Genomic DNA, 19589 nt, shown 5'->3' on the forward strand with positions numbered 1-19589 from the left:
CATCGGGTCTACTCAGCACATTAATGAAATTTGGCAAGATTTATGAATTGTCTTAGCAACCTCCCCAGGAAATGGAATTTGGCTGATGCAATGCCATCTTAAGAAAGGCCAGATCTGCATATCATTAACATTTGTGTTGGTGGGTTCCCAAAAATGGGTGTAGCCTGACCCAAAATGCATGTTATAAGAAAAGCCCCCGCTTGCTACAGGAGTGTGAAACCATCTGAGGGAAGCAAAAAATTAGACATTTTTTCAAGCACAAATGGCTGCTGTCAAAACTAGTTGCAATAGTGCTGTGTTCAGCAGCTGCACCTGTGTGGTAACTGGGGAGTTGTCTGGCTATGAACGTTTGCTTCACACATCAGAGTTGAAAGTACAGGATGGAGTGCACTGGGCAACATCTCACGAAAATGGAATGGGGCTTTCTTCCTCCCTCCATTATCTGAGCCTCAAGCCTTAAAACAGGAGTAAACCATGACACAATAGTGTTTTCATCTGTGGAAAAATACATATTTTTCTATGCTGGTAATGGCGTATAAAAGGGAAACATGCCTATCTGGTCACTGACCACTCCCGCATCATAACTTTCTTGGAATTTCCTTTTTAAGCAATCTTTCCTAGAGACCCAGTATTGGCCCGAGACCAATTTACTCTTTGCCAAAAAGTTATTTCTCAGGCCCAATTATCTAGAAAGCTCATGAAATGTGTGCCTTGGCAGGCTGAAGAAAAAAAGATTTTGTAATCAGGTTTTCCAGAGGAACTCTCAGAATTTCCAATCCAAGATCCTGTTTTGGTTGGAAGAAGATGCAGATAGAAACATGAAGAAAGAAAAATGAGGAGTGTTGTCTCTTATACAACTCTAGGCAGATTTATTGTATCCAGTCCCTCCTAGTGGAGGTGAAGGGAATGCTAAAAGGAAGGGATCTAGAACTCAGGATCTCCTGGGGGCACCTGGGTGGCTCAGTCGCTGAGCATCTGACCTTGACTCAGGTCATGATCTTACAGTTCGTGGGCTCAAGCCCCACATCAGGCTCTGTGCTGACAGCATGGAGGCTGCTTCAGATTCTGTCTCCCTTGCTCTCTGCCTCTCTCCTGCTCTCTCTCTCTCTCTCTCTCTCTCTCTCTCAAAAATAAACATAAGAACTAAGGATCTTCTAAAATGCCCATGCTCAGCATGACCATTTGGGTAACCTTAAAGAAAGTCCTAAAAGTTAGAGGCAGCATAAAGGTTTCTTTTGCCGCTATTTGAGCCAGACGAGCAGGTCAAAAACAAAGAGGATCAAGAGGTTAGTCTGAGATCCCTATCAGATGAAGGTCTCAGAGATTGATAATGACCTGAAACTTCATCTATTTATACCCAGTCACCAGTTGCAACACCAGTCATGTGGCTGAGTCCAAAGAAGCCCCCCACACCCACAGCTGTTCCGAAACCACCTTGAATTCCTTTACTTCTGCTTCTTTATTTCGATAGCCTAGAAAAAATGTTCTTCACCCTCAAACCCAAGATCCACTCCCCTCCATTTCTTCTTTCTAAGGAGAACAATACTCCTTTTAAGGAAAAAATAAAAAAGAAAACAGTTGATTTAATAGGAAGAGTTTTAGAAGCGCCTAGGGGATTTTGCTTTTTAGAGTTTGCTAAGCCTATATCCCTTGTCTTTTCTTACTATTAACGTCTTCTAACGTCTGCCTTTGAACGTACCTCCCAAACTCTATTGCGGAAACAATAACACTCTCCATCCTCTTTTGTTTAAAATCCAGCAAGTATCTCACCTCTTTCTGGGAAATACCAAGTTACACTAGATCTAATCATGTGTCATAAATTCTGTATTCAAAAATCCTACACCTCATTTATTGCCAATCCGATTGACAAAACTTCAAAAGCTTTACAAAATACTCCCTCAGTGAGGCTGCGGCAAAATAAACACTAACACTGCATGATTCTGATGGTTACACAGAATGGCAGAAACTCCTTAAAAAGGGAATTTGTTAAATTCTGGCAAAACTGCACATATATAATCTTTAATCTATTCTATGTCATTATTTTGAAAAATGATAAAGAGGAAAAATGGAGTTATTCTGCCTTGTGCATATGAACTCTTGAGTCAGAATAAAAATTGAAGTTTCTCAATCCCATTTATTAAATGTGAAGGGAATGATAGGATTAGATTGTCACTAATTTTCAGCTTCCAAAAAAAACCCAACAGATCTGTTATAATTATGAATACCTAATATCAAAAACAAAACAAACAAAAAAGACAAGCCCAATTCATGCTTTTACTGATAGAAGGTACACACATAACCTAAGAAGAAAAAGCCTCAGGTGATCAAAACTCTAGATCCAAATACCAGAGGAACATGTTAAATAGCCCTGTGAAGATACAGTCAGCAAAACTAGAAACTAATTGAGTAGCCTCGTTTTCATGACAGTATCATTATTTGCAAGTTCAACAAGGATCTGTTTTCCTTGCAACAAGACACATTTGGAAAAGTTAGTTATGTTACCAAGTTTTCACCAGAATCCTATTTGAGAGTGATGTGCGTAGAGTCAGATCTGACCAGTTTTAAGGAGCCTAGGTCCAGACAATAAAGCCCCTTTCAAAAAAAAAACAAAAAACAAAAAACAAAAAACCCTCCTGGTCTCTTGCTCTCAGGGTTTTCTGGCACCCTTTGATGTGAGTAAGGAAGGTCACTTCCTGGCAGGCTCAGGAACCTCAGGATATTTAGGGACCTTAAGAAGAGAGGAATTCACCCAAATCTATAGGTATTATAGGTGGAATCTCATGGCAAGTGTCTGGCTTGGCTCCCTAGCTGTGAGATTCTTAAAAATCCAGTCTGAGGGGCGCCTGGGTGGCTCAGTTGGTTAAGTGGCCGACTTCAGCTCAGGTCATGATCTCGCGGTCCGTGAGTTCGAGGCCCGTGTCAGACTCTGTGCTGACAGCTCAGATCCTGGAGCTTTTTTCAGATTCTGTGTCTCCCTCTCTCTGACCCTCCCCTGTTCATGCTCTGTCTCTCCCTGTCTCAAAAAAAAAAAAAAAAAAAAAAAAGTTAAAAAAAAATCCAGTCTGAGATTTCTTATGAATAGTTGCAGCAAAGCAGACTTAAGAAGCACATATATGGTCATCACCATTCTTGCTGCACTTGTGTAAGTAATCAGGCCAAGTTTAATGAGATTGGATTTATTTTGCAAACAAATTAGTCTTACTGTGATTATCGTTGATAGAAATAGGGGTGACTGTAGATAGAAAAATTATGTTTCAACGGAAAACTATCGCACTGAGGATATCAGATGCTAGTCCTGTGTTTTGTCTTTGAAAAGGTTTTGTTATCACATCTATAAGCTGGACTGGATCCTGAACTCTTTTAGTTTCCTCAAACATCTGGCTACAACTCTCTAAGCTAACATTTCCGATTGTCTCCTACCCTTCTGACCTAGAATAACTAAGAACAAAAGTCATCCTTTTCCCAAACCCCTGCAAGCTGAAGTTGGACGGCTCATCATAAACTTAAGAGAAATCACCAGAACAGATCATGTATGGACAAGCCTCCTGCCTGTTGCTGTGTGGGCCACTCAGAAAGTTCACCAGAATACCTGATGACATCACCAGAGACATTCAAACTGCACAAGATGCTTCAAGCCTGTCATGGAGAAATCTCAACTGACTGCCCTCCAGACTCAAATTGGGTTTACAGTCTACTCAAATTGCTAACTTTTGTTTTTCTTTTTCCTTTTGCTTCCATGTAAATACCTCCTATTAGATAATTGATTGCTCCCACTATATAAACCTAACTTTGGGAGCCCACCTACATCACCATTTCCTAAATGAGACACAACTGTTTAACTGATCTATTCTTAGGACTAAGAGACTGGTTCAGTGTGATATCTACTTAACCCAGGTTCTCGATTGTGAAACTTCTTTAAAAAAAAAAAAAGTTTATTCATTTATTTTGAGGGTGGGGAGGGGCAGAGAGAGAGAGGGTGAGAGAGAATCCCAAGCAGGCTCTGCACTGTCAGCACAGAGCCCGATGCAGGGGGTGCGGGTGGGGGGCTCGATTTCACAAACCGTGAGATTATGACCTGAGCCAAAATCAAGAGTTGGACACTTAACCGACTGAGCCACCCAGGCACCCCTGGAGACCTTTCTTTCATCTTTAGCTGAAGACAGTATTTAGACCACCTTGGGTAGTATTCATTTTAACCTGAGAACCTCTTATTGTAAATGAGGGATACATACTAATCAACCTCTGCTTGTTTTTCTTATGTTAATCTGTCAGTTGTTACAGGGGTCTCAGCCAAGAATGCAGAGGGTAGATGAAAATTTTTTTTTCCTCCTCTTTACTACAGTATTGGGAAAAGATTTAAATCTAAAATGGAACCAGAGGAAGTGAAATGGAGAATCTCATGCATGTGACCTTAGAAGAAAGGAATTTAAGAACTGAGACCAGTTTCCCACAAGTGCCTGATTCACAAAAGATCAAGACATCTTTGTCCAGTGAACATCCACCAAGAATCCCGATTCTCAAGCCAATGAACTTACTGCTTAGATTTCAGGTGGACATTCCCATCTTTGCATTCCTTGTCCATAAATACAGCCCAGCCTAAACCCTCAACAGACCCACCGCCTATAGTTTGCTAACCTAGGTGTTTCCTGAGGAAGTGGATAGGTAAATGAATGACACAGTACTAGTTATGAGTTTATTGTTGAATCTGGGTGATGGATAAATTGGAGTTATTTCAGAAACTATTCTTAATTTTGTATCTATTTGAAATTATCTTTAATAAGATGCTTAAAAATATAATGTACATTACCTTATAAGAATACAGATTTCTTGGGCCAAAGATGCCAAGAGTTTGATTCTGAAAATCTGAGATGAGAAACAGGGATTTGTTTTCTAATTTAGGTCCCAAATGTTTATCATGTAAGTTATAAAAAATACACACTTTTGTGTCTGCGGTCCTTGAATTATAAAATAGTACTTGGCACGTAGACTTGCCATAATTTTAAGGTGTGTTTTTATCTTCACAACTAGAAAGCAGTTAATCTTTTTCTGATTTTTCTGCTATTTCTCTACTACAGTTCTTTTATATAATAGGCCTTCAAACATATTAACTTCTTATTCCTCTCAAAGAAAGTATATATGTTTTAGTTCAGAAGAAGTTTTCCTGAAACCCACACAGGTAGGTAGCTGAGACATTTTATTGTGTATGCCTGTCACCAATCAATTGCTTCATATCAAACACTTAGATGAGAAAAATATCACAGAACATTACCCTATTCATTTTTATCCTTTTGTAAGTTTACGAGTTTATTCTTAATCCTTTGCTTCAAAGAAGTTCACGACAGCAAGCTGATATTTATAAAATAATAATAATAATAACAATAATAATAATCACTTCACAGCATCTGCTTTGGGGAGATTAGAACTTAAAATCTTGATGTCATTTTTGTTCTTGCGAATGGAGCTAGGAAGAAAAACTAGAACGGTGCAAAGACTTCAGAACTGTGCGTGTGTGAGTGGTAAGGGAATGCAGTGATTTCGACTGGACTGATTTAAACTGGATCAAAAAATTTAAACTGGATGAGAGGCTCCTGAGTGGCTAGTTGGTTAAGTGTTCAACTCTTGATTTCGGCTCAGATCGTGATCTCATGGTTTGTGAGTTCAAGCCCCATGTCAGGCTTGGTACTAACAGTGAAGAGCCTGCTTGGGATTCTCTCTTCTTCCCCCTCTCTCTGTCTCTCTGTCTCTCCATCTCTCAATAAATAAAAAACTTAAAAAAGATTTTTTTAACTGGATGAAAAAATTGGCCCTAGCCAATTACCCTCCCTGGATTGCTTTAAGAAGTAAGTTTAGGGTCTACTCGGTGTCAGAGTAGATCAGCCGCTGCTTTCCTTTACTTTAAGAGAGAGGAGAATCAAAAGCTTTTCTTTGAAATTTACAGAAACTGAGAACTACCTTTGAACCAATCAAGAACACTTTTAAAAATTGTGTTAGGATTCTCGGTTTTGAAGGACATTTTGAGAAAAAGAAGATTCACCTGAAAAATTTTTACTGCCAGTGTCTATCAGCATGCCTGCTGACATTTCAAAATTTTGAATTCCACAGGAAATTTTGGCCAAACCTCATGTTATTGTAAGACCATGGCAAGATTTTCCGTGATCTTTTTGCTGTTTTACAAATAAAACTCTTCTGTTTGCAGTATGCAGCTGAGGATACCATTTATTTTCTCCCTGTATGAGTAGGACAAAACAAATGGACTTAAATATTTCACTTATAAAACATTATTATTTTGCTAGTTTTCATTTACTTACTGGAAACTCATATGTAAATAATATGTTTTAGAAATTCTAGGAAGTAATGTGTTTGCCCTCATTTTTATCTTTAATATAAATAGCCCTGACTTGCTACAATTTCCTGCTATGATCATCTCAGATTCGTAATAAATATCTATTCACTGATAAGGAAAGAGTGCCTATGCATGACGCTAAAGGAGAAATGCTTCCCTAGGGGTTGTGGCTGAGATCAACTTGGAGGTAATAAAATGACAAAGCACCTTTCATTTCTATCATTCCCTCTGAGATGACTACAGAACAGGATGTATAGTCCTGAAGTACCCATCATAAAGATTTACACAAATTGTTCCTTTCTTTCAGATTGCTGTTACTTTCCTCAGTGTTACATACTGTCATTAAATTCTCCACCCTCACTATTACAGCTTCCATTACCACCCACATGGCACTACGGCTTTATCCATGGGTGGCAGATGTTATCACCATATGTCATCCGATCAATTTTCCATTCAAGGGTAATGTAATGTTTGGGGGAAAGCCAACTCACACTTTAGTAAAGGCTTTCTCTGTACTCTTCACCAGCCGTAAATGCAAGCTTCCTTTCAACTTCTTGGCTCTGATACCTAACCAGAAATCAGCAGGCATCTTAGAGATGCTTTGCATGTTTCCGTGTTAGTTGGGCTCTCTCTCTCTATCACCTGCCAAATTGTTTCCTATTAAGGAGCTTGGCACTATTTTGCTTTCCCCTACTTTTATTCATCTCTGAATATTCTGGACAGAGAATCATTAGCTAGATGAATACCCAAGGAGAGTAGCAGTTTCAGTCTGGTTCACAAGGCTGTTACTTCTTGTTTATTTCTAGGATCTATATCTCACCTCCTTGTTCCAGAAGTTGGCATTGCTCATAGAGTTTGAAATTCTTTTTTTATATAATGCTAAAGGGTAGCCAAAGTTAAGACAAGATCAGTTTATCCATACGGTTCTGATTTGTGCCTGTATGTGTTCTTTCGTTCTTTCTTTTCTTTTTGTTTCCTTTCTTTTTCTCTACGTGTTCTCCAAACTCCACTCTCATTCTTGCTGTGAATTTTTTTAAACAAATAGTTTTTATTTTTATTTTTATTTTATTCTCAAGTTAGTTAACATACAGTGTAGTCTTGGCTTCAGGAGTAGAACTCAGTGACTCATCACTTACATATAACACCCAGTACTCCTCCTGACAAATGCCCTCCTTAATGTCCATCACCCATTTAGCCCAGCCCCACCCCCAACAACCCTCAGTTTGTTCTCTGTATTTGATGGTATGCCTCCCTCTTTGGTTTTATCTTATTTTTCCTTCTCTTCCCCTATGTTCATCTGTTATCTTTCCACTCTTTTGAACACTTATTATTTGCCACTTCCTGGGCTACGTACTGTATATTTAAATATTAAATACAATTCATCCATGTTTTAGAATTCTTAAAGAAAAACCTTAAGGGGCGCCTGGGTGGCTCAGTTGGTTGGGCGTCCAACTTCGGCTCAGGTCATGATCTCGCGGTCCGTGAGTTCGAGCCCCGCCTCAGGCTCTGTGCTGACAGATCAGAGCCTGGAGCCCGTTTCAGAATCTGTGTCTCCCTCTCTCTCTGACACTCCCCCATTCATGCTCTGTCGCTCTCTGTCTCAAAAATAAATAAACGTTAAAAAATCTTTAAAAAAAAAAAAAAGAAAAACCTTAAATTATTTTAAAAGCAGTCCAGTCTAAATCACTGCATTTCCCATCGATGTTGGGTAATTCAGATGTGGAGTATTTGGGAGGAGAGGAAGTGGAAATAATTACTTGTTTATATTGATCATGAAATGATCTCTCTTCCAGGTGATCAAACGGCCTATAATCTGGTAAAGAAATCTCTGTTGACATTATCCACAATCATCAATATTTTAAAGACTTGGATTATGTCTTTTTTTTCCATTTTGTACTAGTTTCAAATCATCCAAATCTCATGGCCAAAATCATTTGAAAACCCATAATTCCAGTGGTCACTTGACTTGCCTTTGTCTAGATATTTTCTAATTCTATGTCTTTCTTGAAATGTGATAACCAGTAACTACTATGGTATTTCAAGTGTAGACAACAAGAAATAAGTCTTTAGGCACCAAAGTGATCATCTTTCCCTGAGTTATAAATGATGTTCAAACACCATCATATTTTGAAGTTTAAATTACTTGTCCTTAAGTTATAACTTTAATCTACCCCTAATTAAAACCACCTACTACTTTATTGTTCATTCATGCTGACCTGTAAAATTCTCTATAGCTTATTCTCATTTATTTATTATGGCACTCTCCAGGAAATATAAATATAATCAGAACACTTGGATATTTTACTGTTCCTCAAGAATTGTATTAATATTGCTTAATTACTGCAAGATTAACAACCCTATTTGCAGCTGTTTTCAGTATGAAGCCCTGTGGAAACTATGTTATCAATTTTATTGTTATCCACAGCATCTCCTCACTAAGAAAATTCTTGATACGCAGTTTTCCATAATCCTTTTCTAACTTAAATGTCATACTTTTGATAGTTTTGAAAGCAATGTTTAACAATTGCCCTTACCCACATAAAAATTTATACTCTTTTTAAAAATTTTTAATGTTTATTTATTTTTTGAGAGAGACAGAGCTTGAGTGAGGGAGGAACAGACAGAGAGAGAGAGAGAGAGAGAGAGAGAGAGAGAGAATCCAAAGCAGACTCCAGGCTCCAAGCTCCAAGCTGTCAGCACAGAGCCCGATGTGGGGCTTGAACTCATGGACCCGAGATCATGACCAGAGTTGAAGCTGGATGCTTAGCCAACTGAGCCACCCAGGCACCCCTCCAAAGATTTATACTCTTTAAACATTTTAACCAAGAGATCTTAAGACACATTTTTTTTCTCACAATCATACATTCTCACGTTTGCTCTAGTTATTCTAGTTATCGCTGTAGTCCATAATCCTCTGTTATGCATTCTGCTGGGATGCATCTCAAGGGTAGGAAGTACATCTGCTGTTTATTTTGAGTGTCTACAGACTGCTTGATTCAGCACTCCAGTTCTATAGTATAGATCATATGTGTATATATGAGATATAATTTGCCTCCATTAGAATGGAGATTTCATAAAATCAGAGTCTTGGTTTTGTTTACGGTAGTGCTTTAATATCAAGAACAGTATTTTTCACATAAAATGCTTAATACATATTTGTGAATTTACACTTTTAGAATTACATCATTAATCTTCTACAAGCAACTAATGAAGAGATTCTTATTAAGTTGTATTGAACCCTAAGTGATTTTATTAAATATCATTGAGCGTCTCTTACTGTCCGATGGTTATCATGGTCTTCTCACATGGGTAGAAAATTTTGATGGTCTACTCGTCTCCTGGCACCCAGGCAACTTACAGTGATATGCAAAATACTTTGGCCAGTTGCACCAAATTTTATCCTTGAGTTCTTACAAACATTTGGGTGTTTGCCAAAAAGTCCTGCTGGTCTGTTTACTAAGGAGTCTTAGTACTCCTTTTTTTTTTTTTTTTTTTGAGTCTTAGTATTTAACATCTTTTAATTTGATATTTCTCAATCTCAGTTTCAAAAAGCAATTTAGAAATCCTTTTATGACTTCCTCAGTGAAGTTGGAATAAAAAAATAATTTTCTACATATTTTTTTTAACATTTCACATGCTTATGAGACCAGAGATGTGAAATAGTTCCATTGATCCTTCAGCTTACACTTCATTTATTTGAAATCTTTTAACTCTGACAGTTTGGTTCCTTGCAGAGGTCTCTTTGCTTCTGGGTGGTGTCATTTTGGGTGCCTCTGGACTTTGGCTCCTCACAGTGGTCCCAATTCCATTCACTTGGCAAGTCCTTGACTTTCAAAAATATACGTTCTATTAAGATAATCTCTTTAGCCAGTTAAGCATGAATAATTTTTATTTAATCATTTGGAGTGCCAAGCCTCATCTATCTCCTCAGTGGTCATTTGTATTATCCTGAAGCCTTAGCTCTACAGCTCAACTGGAGGAAGCTTCTCCCTGTTAATATATAAAATATTGAAGTCCCTTCCTGTTACAGCCCACTCTAATTCTGAGACTTCCTTAAAGACTGGCAATTCTTTTATTCCTTTGGGTTATCTTTATTTTCCAGGTTTTTAAGAATTCTTAAATTATTTAATAATGGTATTTAACCTTTAGAGATTTTGTAATATCGCCTTGTCATGAAGGATTTTGAAAGTCACACAGACTAGTCTTGGAAGGTCTGTTACCTTTGCTCTTGGCCATGTGCAGCTGAGCTCCTGTGGTGATCAAGAGTCCAACTGTCACTATTCCTTAGGAAAGTGTCTCCTCTCTCACCGTCAGCCTCTGCTACTCTTATCACTTCTGTCAGAGTGGTCAAGGCAGAGACGTGCATCAGCAGGCTAGGGCACTTTATGCCACTGTTCATATCCAGCTTCTTTGAATTGAGACAGCCTGGTGATCAGTGTGCTAGAAGATCCTTGTTCTGGTTGTGTAAGCACTGTACTTGTCTTCATTTTTTTTATCTCCCATTCATTCTTAAAAACCACTTCAATCTGCCTCTGGCCCCAACCACTCCACTGAAACTGCTTACTTGCAATGCCACCAAGAACTAAAAGTCAAATTCAATGGGAGACAACAGTGCTGCTAAAAACTCAAGTCAGAGAAGGGCAAGTACTGTGTGGTATTACTTATATGTGGAATCAAAAAAAAAAAAAAGCCATGGGGTGCCTGGGTGGCTCAGTCGGTTAAGTGGCCGACTTCCGCTCAGGTCATGATCTCACGGTCCGTGAGTTCGAGCCTTGCGTCGGGCTCTGTGCTGACAGCTCAGAGCCTGGAGCCTGTTTCAGATTCTGTGTCTCCCTCTCTCTGACCCTCCCCTGTTCATGTTCTGTCTCTCCCTGTCTCAAAAATAAATAAAATGTTAAAAAAAAATTTAAAAAAAAGCCAAACTTGTAAAATCTGAGAAAATTGTGGTTACCAGGGGGTGGGGGGGGGAGGGTGGCGGGGGAGGACAGATGTTGTTTAAGGGTACAAATGTACAACAAATGGTAAATAAGCCCTAGAGACATAACGTATAGTGCAACATAGACAACGCTATGTATTATAATCATCAAACTTGCTAAGAGACTAGAACTTCATTATTCCAACTACTAAAAAGAAAGGATAACCATGTATCATGATAGAGGTGCCAATGATCACTACAATGACAATCATATTACATACAATGTATCAAATTCACATGTTGTACACCTTAAATTTACACCATATATGTCAAATATATTTCAATGACAAAAAAATAAATGAATAAAGAATAAAACTTAAATGTGCATACCACTCCTCTGGAGATCTTATTAAAATGAAGATTCTGATTCAATTTACCTGGATGGGGCCTGTGATTCTTCATGAAAACGGACTCCAGGGGATGCCTGAAGTGACTTCAGTAAACTGCACTTTTGTTTGTTTGTTTGTTTTGATTTTTGTCTTTTTTTTTTTGTTGTTGTTCTTTGTTCTTTGTTTTTTTGTTTTTGTTTCTTTTTTCTTGAGAGAAAGAGAGAGAGCATGCAAACTGGGGAGAGGAGCAGAGAGAGAGAGAGAGAGAGAGAATTTTAGGCAGGCTCCACACTCAGTGTGAAGCCCGACACAGGGCTTGATCCCATGACACTGTGTTTATGACCTGAACTAAAAGCAAGAGTTGGACACTCAATCGACTGAGCCACCCAGGTGCTGCACTTTGTATAGCACCCCCTAAACTGCACTTTGTATAGCAAGGCACTAGAAAGACCCTACCCTTTGATTGGGCATCTTTCCAAAAATTCTTCACTCCTTTGGATTTTGCTAGACCACTCTCTTGGTTCTCCTCCTGGCTAACTGTTTTTCTCATAATCTTTTCTTCATTCCACTTACTCTGTTCCTAAATGCAAGTATACCCCAGACTTTCATCCTCCATCTACTTCTCTTTCTAGGGTGATGGTTCTCAAACTTCAGTGCACAAAGAATGTTAGCCGGGAAATTTATTAGAAATGGTGCTTCCGGGGCGCCTGGGTGGCGCAGTCGGTTAAGCGTCCGACTTCAACCAGGTCACGATCTCGCGGTCCGTGAGTTCGAGCCCCGCATCGGGCTCTGGGCTGATGGCTCAGAGCCTGGAGCCTGTTTCTGATTCTGTGTCTCCCTCTCTCTCTGCCCCTCCCCCGTTCATGCTCTGTCTCTCTCTGTCCCAAAAATAAATAAACGTTGAAAAAAAAAAAAAAAAAAGAAATGGTGCTTCCTAAACTTCACTCCAGAGATTCTGATTCAGTAGGTTTGGGGTGGAGTCCATTAGTCTGCATTTTTAATTCTGTTAAAGGAGTTTGGGGCCACAATTTTGAGAAGCATTGACGTAAGGGCACTCATCCACTCTCAGTGCTTTCTTTACCCATGCCCTAGATGATTTCCAAATCACACCTACACTCCAGACCTATCCATCATATCAGCTGGCTACTTAATATTTCAATCTGGATATTCAAAAAATTCAAAATGTCAGAGCTAAACTTATTAACCTCCCTCCCCCACCCAACCTCTTTTTCTTCCTCTGAAATAATGATGAAACCTGGTTAGAGTTTGTGTCCAAGGAATACCTGACTCCTGGGGATTGCTACCTACACAGTTGGCATAAAAATCACCCGGGGAGAGTTTGCTAAAAATGCTGAGTCACAAATTCCTCAAATGCTGATTCCTTAAATCTGGAATGAGGCCCACAGCTCCGCCTTTTGAATGAGGCTCTCAGCAATGATTCTGATATAGACAGCCCCCAGCCCTCACTTTAAAAAAATGCTGCCTTAGGGATTCCTCCAGCAATTCCTAGCAATAGGAACACAGAGGCTTTGAACGCATTTTCCACAGTAGAGTAGCGTTAGGTGGGAATAAAGTATAGTGTAACCTTCTCTGTATTTCTAGTAGAGCCCCCCAAATCTACTCGAAATAACTGCATACACAAAGTGAAATCAGTGCACTTCTATCTAAAGTCAGTTTCGGGTCAAGTTACCAGCCACTCCCCGCTAAAAAGACTGATACCCCAAACCCTTTCAGTATCCCCAACCCGTTATTTCTGGATTACCAATGATTTGTTCCCATGCCAGTTACTCTCAGAGATAAAGAATACTTTCTTTCCACTTCTTTTCCTTTTTCCTCCCTCTGGTCTTATTTCCGTGAGGATACATTACTGATTTAAGAAATCGAATACCAAAACCTATAATATCTCAGGTAGACAATACATACCACGAGGTGGAGAAAACATCTATTGTTTAATTTATACCTCCCCAAGTAAACTTTTTCAGGCCAACTTTCCTAGCAGAAGCTCAATCAATAACACTTTTTATCTTAAGGAACCCTGGTTTATATTCTCTTGTATAAAATCTGTGTAGAGTTTCAATTCTTTGTTAGTCCCAACCTGACCTCTTTAAGGCTGTGGGTGAATTTGCTTTGTTGCCTGAAAGAATTGTAACTTGATGTTTTCCTCGGTTGTCCTTTTATACACATCATGCTCTTAGTTCAAAAGTGAAATGATTTTGCCGAAGGTTATGAGAATAAAATTGGAGTTCAATTAGTCACTTTGAGACAGGCAACTAAGTGGCTGATCCCTTTTTAATCTTTAACAAGCTCCATTATTCACAAAGGCAAATTGATGTCAGCTTTTAAGGAATCTAAAGTAATGCAAACCACATAACTTTGCAATATTTAAATATTTTAATTCTCAGGATGAAATATGTTTTTCATACTGATTAGACTCTGAAACTGGTTTTAAATGGAAACAGTGCCAGAGGTTGAAATGCAAATACATTTGCATTTATATCAGCCTAAAGGGTCTTGATTCATTTTAATTTTATCTCTTTGCAAACTACATATGCATAATGTTATCTCGATATTCAGTCTCAACCTCCTCTATCTACATATCAAAATGTACAACGAAGAGATCATTTTTCCCCCCAGAGAAAAATCAGTGGGAGCTGAAAAGATAGGCAATTTACCTAGGTTTTATCCTGAGTCTTTTGCTTTGATTTCAGGTGGTTGAGACACTGATTAACCCTATTTTCCTAAATCCAAAGCAAGACATTTTACTTCGGCTGACTTCATCCGCAGATAGATATTTATATATATATATATAGATAGATAGATAGATTTTAATAGTTTGCAGCTATTCTTTGAAATATCTTTCATCTCTTTATTCCTTTCCTCTTCATATTCCTTTTCTCCACTCCCTTCCTCTCTCCCAGCTGCAAAGATTTGCCCTCTAAGAGAGTGGGGGTGGGAGGAAACCTGGGATGGAAGCAGAGCAGGAGCAGGAGCCTGAGAAGCCAGGATCTGGCTTTGTTATTGGTCGGCTGCTGCCTGATGGATCGACGAGGGAGGCGTGAACTCTTCAGTCTGTTCTGACGGAGCTGAAGTACAGAAACCATATTTACAGGTAAGAGCAAAAAAGGAAAAAAAAAATCTTTTTCTTCAAACTAGAATGCTTCTCAGTGCCTATTGAGACAATTTTATGATACGAACATTATTCTGCAGACATTTCCCGAAAGTGTGTCCCATTCATTGTTTAAGGGAGCTTTGGCTGAGCTGTTTCTTCTCTCTGCAACACCACTAGCTGATAAAAAACCCAGAGGCATGTCTTAACCCTGGATAACTTTCCAGGAAAGTGTTATTGAAGCGAAATTAATAGAGAAAATGAGTCACCGTGGGTCTTTTTTGCTTTATTCAAGTTTATGTGATTGGGAATGAAAGGAAGGATGAGGACAGCCCGGTAAATTCCACAGGTTCTGGGAAAATGGAGTTTTCTCTGAATATACGACATAAAATTTCATGTGGTGTCTTTCAATATTAACAGTACAGTAAGTGGTCTAGGAAAATAATTTTTGCAGGTTGTAGACTCTTTAAGCACTACTTTAGAATGAATGATTTGTGTGCTTTTAAGCTCTTTTATTTAACTTACTCCTCTTGATAAATCTCGTGATTTTGAGTGGTTGTGTCATTTTATTTAGTAAATTGTAAGCTTATGTGATAAACAACTCTGTTTATCAACATGCATAGGGCCGTTTTCATTTTAAAAGCTCAGAAACCTGTTTCTGAAGCATTAAGCATTTCTGTAAAAAAATAGCATCTTAATAGGCAAATTTCATTGGCAGTTTCATTTATCAGTCAGATATATCTAGATAAGGGTTCCTTTGCAGCATTTATATTGTTGGTGATATCACTAGGGCAGTCATTTTTTTTAACAGCTCAGAAGTTAGGATTTGCTTGTATCTCTTAATATTGCCTTTTATTTTCCCTTAGGGAAAATAAGCTAGAGTTCTAAATATGTAGACTAAATGACACACTTACAGTAAAAAGAAGAAAAATAATTTTACTACAAGTCATTTAATTTTATAGTTATTTTAATTCATAAATATGGGTCAATTAAGGGAGGGGGAACCTCATTAAAACTGAGCTTTTAAGAAATATTACTACTGACTTGGGCACATGGACAATTAATACTTGTTGATTATAATAAAATAAAAGTCTTTCACTGGTGTAAATGATGCATTCAAATATTTTTTAATACTTCCTTTGAATCACAAACTAATAGGGATGAATATATATAATATCTAAGAATTTCTTTATCTTGTTTTTGCTTTTTGTTTTCATTTGAGAATGGATTTTGTTTTTGAGTGAAAGACAAAAACATAACAGTTCTTGCAAAATTAAAAAAAAAGAGAGGGAGAAAAATTACTGAATATTAGGAAAGATTACCTAAATGAATGGAGAACTATCTTAAATTTCCTAAACGTACTAAATAAAGCTGATAGTATGTTCACACACTTATGTCATATTGACCCAAGCAAATACACTTGCCTGGTTTGTTTTGAACTATTTCTGGATTTCAAACATCATTATAAGGTACTGTGATGTTGCCATGTTTCTAATTATTGATGGAATCTTCTGATCTTGGTTTTTAAAACAAAATGAAGGTAGAAATTAATCTATTCCTAGGTTGTAATTTAAGGTGATCTGTGAGACCGGACAGTCACCTCCCAAAACGTGTTAGAAAAAAATAAATCAAGGCAGTTATATTTTTTGGAAATTATAAATTCTGAGTAAAGCTACCTCCAGGAATGAAGGGGAATTGATGAAAATTAGAGAGCAGAGTTCCACATGGTTTTAAATTATTCTGTTTCCTTGGAAACCAGCTGCTGCAGATGCATTTTGCTTTCTTTGGCTAAAAATATCATCCTTTTAATAATCGCTAAGGGAAAGGTTCTGAATAAAACCAGAGTATATTGTTGCTGCTTTTTATAATTTCCTTAATGGCTCACATATTTTGGATGAAAAGTAGATAAACCCTTTCTCAATCAGCATTTGCTATCATCCACTGGCAGACGTCTGCATGAGGCGTCTGCATGCGACGACTCCATGAGATAACTATGGTAGCTTTCACTGCAGAGACTACACGAAAAAGAGGGGCGGGGGCGGGGAGGCGGGTGTGTGTTGGGGGTGTGTGTGCGCGCGCGCGCGCTTGCTGGAGTGGAGGCAGGAGAGGAAAAAAAAAGCATGAAAGAAAACAGTTAAGGGCTTCCTGTCCAAGTGAAGGATGAAACAAGGCAAATGAAAACCATGTAAGGCTGTTCTGTGAGAAATGGCAAAAGCAAGACCATTTGTTTTTCCCTTAGAGCGTTTTTAAGATTCAAATATAGTTCTTTCTATGTTCTATGGTGTGTGTGTTCCCTTTGCATAATACTTTTCCTTTTTCTCTTCATGTTCGTACTGGTTAGTAGCACACTGAATGAGACAATAAAATTAAGAAACATATTTTAATGCATCAGTCATTTTAATCATAAAAAGAAAAGCTTGAGATAAATGTTCAGGCTATGGATAGTGAACAGGATTAAATTCATATTTTGACAGATTAGGACATTTTTAAACTTAATGTCCATACTGTTACTATAATGCTGTCATTTCCTTACCTTTGTAATCTAATATATACAAAATCTAATATATACAAAATAGATACAACAACTTACAGCTGTTTTAATATTATTAACATAATGTATTTGAAATTTAAAAGGAATTATTATAAATAGAAATATATTCTTTTTGTTTTATTTGAAGACTTTTGCTGTATTTGGAAATAAAATTTCATTCTGTGTGCCTTTTTTAAAAATAAGAAATAAAAACACAACTATCATCATATTTCACCCTAAGCAATTTCCTAAATTAAAACATTTTCAGAAATAAATACATAAATACAAATATTTTCATTATAAATTTTTTTCTCTTAGCTAATTGGTGAGAGAGAAAAATCATCATAAAGCTTTTCTGTCTCTCCTATTATTCTGTTATAATTCAGGTGAGATTCCTAACTGTCTTTTCCCTCTCATTTAAATGTTTTTGACATATAATAGTTTATTTCCATTATTAACCTCAGTCTTTTAGATTTATTGTTAGCGATGTAGCAAATAAAGTGCCACATGCTTAAACTATATTTTAATATATTTAATATCTAGCCAATACATTACTTAAATTAATTTGGTATGTCAGAACATTATTTTTCAAAAAGAGTTAGGGTGATGGGAAGCACTTAGTTTTCATCAATTAACATGAGCAAAGCACTTCAATGGCAGCTCTTTCAGCCTAAAGACAGATGACATTAAAGAACACACTAACAAATCAGATGGATTATGCAACCTGGGCAACTAACCCTTATTTTAGGCACGATCAAAATTAAGTGTGTGTCAGGTTCCTGAGAATAATGCATTGTACAGGCTGACTCTCAGCTGCAGATGATTTTAAAATACAGTTTGTTAGTAATGCCTCTTTATTGCTCGATGGTTCTTTATTTGCTAAAAGTAGCTTGCCAGATTCGTAGGCAAGTTTACATGGGTCTCTTAAGTCTCACAAAATGTATTCAGGAAAATGAAATATTAATAGCTTCCCCTATAATGTATGTAGGCAGACAACTTTACAACCATAATGGAAATATGCTAGTTTGGCAAATAACCCCACACTGCTGGGAATGGAAGGATGGGATTTAAAAGAAATGCAAATTACACCGGGGTAAGAAAGCTTGGGTCTGGTTTCACAATGTTCAGATTGTGCTATGTACCCAGGTAATTCAAGCAAATGAAAAATTGCCTTAGCATTTGTACTCTGGTAGGCCATAATTCAAAAGTGTTATTGATCAGAAGTTATTTTTGACTTAGTACATATTTAATACTTGATAGAATAAGATAGGGCTTATATAGGTATAGAAAGGGGGTTGGTCCCAAACAGCATCATTACTCTTTAATTACCACTTTGTAAATCAAAAAGCAGGAAATGGATTTGATTCTCCAGTTAATGATCACAGTTGGATGTTTCACAGACTTGATGAATCAGTTGTCAGATCACTTGATTTCCCAATTGTTCAGATCTCAGCTGTTATAATAGACTAAATAGTTTGACCCCAAAATTGCTGAATGTGCATACTCTGAGAATACAGACTCAACATAACTTTTTAAGTATTCAGTTGAGGACCTTGATAAATGTCAATCCCAATTCTAAGAATAATATTTTAGCCAGAAAACCACTTGACAGGAGTGCAACCTTGCTATTCTTGCTAATCTCACGGCTAAGAAGTGAATAGAATTTACGTGATTTATTTCCAAAGTCTTTGTACTTTTAGTCAGATCAAGAGCTTAACACACTATCTTCTAATACAACAACAAAAGGTGATACACATATTTCTTTTTTCTTTTTATGTTTAAAAAAATGTTTATTTATTTTTTCAATATATGAAGTTTATTGTCAAATTGGTTTCAAAAAAATGTTTATTTTTGAGAAAGAGACTGGGGAGAGGGGCAGAGAAAGAGGGAGACCGAGAATCCCAAGCAGGCTCTGCCCATGAACCATGAGACCATGACCTGAGCCTAAATCAAGAGTGGGGTGCTCAACCAACTGGGCCACCCAGGCGCCCCAGTGCACACACATTTCTATGTTTCTCCTGATTCGCATGCCCATTTGTACAAAAACCACCAACTACCAGGGAAAAGTAGTAATTATGCCAATTTTTTTGTATCTTCAAAGAATATTGACTATGAAGTCCTTTAGCAAATACTTATTGATTTTCATGTATTCCCTTTGAACATTTTAGTCTTCTGTTACCCTAGAAACATGGGACTGGCTTGTAGAGATGGTTTCTTCCTGGATCGTTCATTTTACCTATCTAGAAAGAAAGGCGCAGAGAGGGATTCCCATGGTGATTTTTTAGTAAGAAACTGAGCATTTGCTT

The 19589-nt window shown here is 37.6% G+C and overlaps 1 protein-coding gene across 1 annotated transcript in view; it reads left to right on the forward strand.

Annotated features, from left to right (window-relative positions):
• Positions 1-14652: 14652 nt before the first annotated feature.
• Positions 14653-19589, forward strand: part of CSRNP3 (cysteine and serine rich nuclear protein 3) — a 213833-nt gene continuing 208896 nt past the window's right edge. The window contains exon 1 of the mRNA XM_040475251.1: positions 14653-14756. The gene's annotated coding sequence lies outside the window, so the exon portion shown is untranslated. The remainder of the gene's footprint in view (positions 14757-19589) is intronic.

This window comes from Herpailurus yagouaroundi, unplaced genomic scaffold (assembly GCF_014898765.1).
Source record: "Herpailurus yagouaroundi ecotype Mexico unplaced genomic scaffold, PumYag 140, whole genome shotgun sequence".
Lineage (NCBI taxonomy): Eukaryota > Metazoa > Chordata > Mammalia > Carnivora > Felidae > Herpailurus > Herpailurus yagouaroundi.